Source organism: Sinocyclocheilus grahami, unplaced genomic scaffold, assembly GCF_001515645.1.
Source record: "Sinocyclocheilus grahami isolate Dianchi unplaced genomic scaffold, SAMN03320097.WGS_v1.1 scaffold29.1, whole genome shotgun sequence".
Taxonomy (NCBI): Eukaryota; Metazoa; Chordata; class Actinopteri; order Cypriniformes; family Cyprinidae; genus Sinocyclocheilus; species Sinocyclocheilus grahami.
The window spans coordinates 3,573,212-3,575,832 of record NW_015505208.1 but is presented as its reverse complement, the minus strand read 5'-3'; the positions used below and the strand labels follow the sequence as shown (position 1 = coordinate 3,575,832).

Sequence of the window (2,621 nt, the reverse complement as noted above, 5' to 3'; positions counted from 1 at the left end):
CTCACACACACCTCTCTGATCCTGTCAACACAAGGCAACATCTGAATTTACTCGGTAATCTGCATAAATATGAGAAAAACCCAGTTAAAATCAACCAAGTGCATGTGTGAAAGCGTTGTTATGGTACATACTGCCCCATCCAAGCCTTGTATATGGAGGGTAACTGATTTTGCTTTCTTGATGGTGCTGTTGATGAAGAACTGGGGTTTGTTCTTCCTCTTCTGTTGCTCTGGAGTCTGACAAGTCGGTCTGTGTGTTTGAGGACTCAACACACCATACACCTCTTTTGCAAGGTCTGTAATATCAGTCGTCATACCAGTCCTTCAAACAGTAGAAAAGGGGGAAAAGGGACAGAAAATAAATCATGAAAACATGATTTTTTTTCACTCTTTGGAATAATGTGGATTGATGGATTGGGAAAAGTAAAACTAAGAACATAGTAGTTTTAGTTAACTATAATAACCCTGCTTTAAAACGTAAAAAAATATAAATAAAAACATTTTTAAAAATTGTTGTTACTTGAAATTAGGGATGCAACGATTATAGATTTTGTTGGTATGATTATTGTCTTGAGGAATAATCACAATTTCATGATTATTATGCATTTATTCATTTCACAAAATTATTATTTTATAAATTCACATGGACACTTTAGATAATAAAGTGTTATTTATTGCTGCCTTTAGAAACAGAAATAACACAGTAACTAATAATACAGCACAAAATAATAATAAATAAAGACAAACAAATGTGTATCTCTCCAGTTGGAATTAAAAAGGTGACCTCTGCTCTATAAAGATCCATGTCAGTATTTCCCTTTTGAAAATAACTAATGAAAATAGATCACAAAAGTATTTAGTGTTTTCAGTTTGTACATTCCTTACATCTCTTTTGGAACTGAGGCAGAAAACGTGAAAAAAAAAATCTTGTTGATTTTTGGCTTATGCATAATACAATAAAAGGGAACATGTATAACAATGTTAATAAGTATTATTAATATAGGAATATTAACTATTTATCCCACAGGGGAAACTATTAATGATGAGGGGAATAAACTGAACTATTGTAATCAACTGTCATCCATACATATTAATTTGAATAATTTTTTATAATAATTCATATGATTTTACATGTGGCCTGAGAAAATCATGTCTATTATTTTGGTTTGTGAGATCGGATCGCTGCGCAAACATTCAGGAGGACACAAACTTGTTGTGAACCCTGCCCCTTGACTTGTATTAATAAAATAGCTTAGATACTGAATTGCTACACATTCATCAGCAAGGAGAGGGTAAAATCACTGTTTAAGTAGAAGTAACTCACATTTGTAGAGAGCCGCGCTGACGCAGGTTCACACACACACTTCTCTCTCTCCCTCTCGATCGAATAATTAATTCAAGTAACTAAATGTTATAATTAATTCAAATAAATGTGATCTTACCACACTGTAGCATTTGGACCAATCAGACACACAACTTTTTGTTATATTTAACAAATAATATCTAACACCCCCTCACCTAACCAAAGGGCCAATTACGAGGGTCTATGGACCCTTCCCCCGAAATGCACCTAACACCTCAGAAAGGCAGAACAGGCCTCTGGTTCCATGGCAACCAATGCTGATATCACTGGTTTTATTGCCTGCCTCATTTTCCTCATAAGAAAGACACATAATGCCCAGAGAAATGGACTGTTCTCTAATTAATTAATAGGAAAACCTTTCTTTGATTGAATACACATATCCTTTAGGTCATTGTGTATACCATTACTGTTCTTGTATATTGTCTGTTGTAGTGTATGCTGTTTTATGCATGTTATGATAGACCACTGATTCGTTACAACACTATTTCATCTGTCTGATCTGAAGTGGTTAGAATACTGAGTTAACGAGCCATAGCTTCGCGTCAGTCTTACCTTCACGTCCTGCATTAAAATAGTTTAAAGCCATGGATTTGCTATTTAGCAGCAGTTTTTACGGCAATATTTAAATGACACCCTGGTCATTCTTGGTGTGCCCAAAAAAGTCCCACACTATCGACTATTCAGTCATTTCTCTGGTGGAAATAAAGGATCGCTGTTTAGTTACTCTGTCATAGTTAATCTAGTGTGTGTAGCAGCCTCAGTGTCTCTGATAAGCACAGCATTTTAAGATGGTGCACTGCTAGTGTAACTTTGCATTAGTTTTGCGCAAGTTGCAACTGTTCCGTTCTGTGCAACAGAAACACTCGGTGTAGCGGAGCCTTTACGATTAATTAACCGTGACATTTTAAAGCGCGGTTAATTGTGAAACCGGTTAATCGCTGCATCCCTACTTGAAATAAACATTAAACTGAAATAAAATATTAAAAACCTTAAATGTGTTTTTTGCAGCATTTCTCATTTTCATTTAGTTTAACTTGTTTTAAAATAACTAAATCTGATATAAAAATTAATTAAAAAAACTATACAGACATAAATATAAAAAACAGATAAAATATAAACACAGATAACAGATAAAAAAAAGCTATAATAGAATCTCAATGATACTAACTGGTATAAAGATCATAGATATAGACAATTTTTGACTATAGACATTAAAAAAAAAAAAAAGGTTTCAAAAATGTGCTAAAACCAAAAATAAA

The 2,621-nt window shown here is 33.7% G+C and overlaps 1 protein-coding gene across 1 annotated transcript in view; it reads right to left on the bottom strand.

Moving 5' to 3' along the window:
• The window catches only part of LOC107571378 (armadillo repeat-containing protein 1-like), an 11,175-nt gene that overhangs the window by 505 nt on the left and 8,049 nt on the right, over positions 1 to 2,621 (bottom strand). The gene's annotated exons all lie outside the window — the stretch shown is intronic.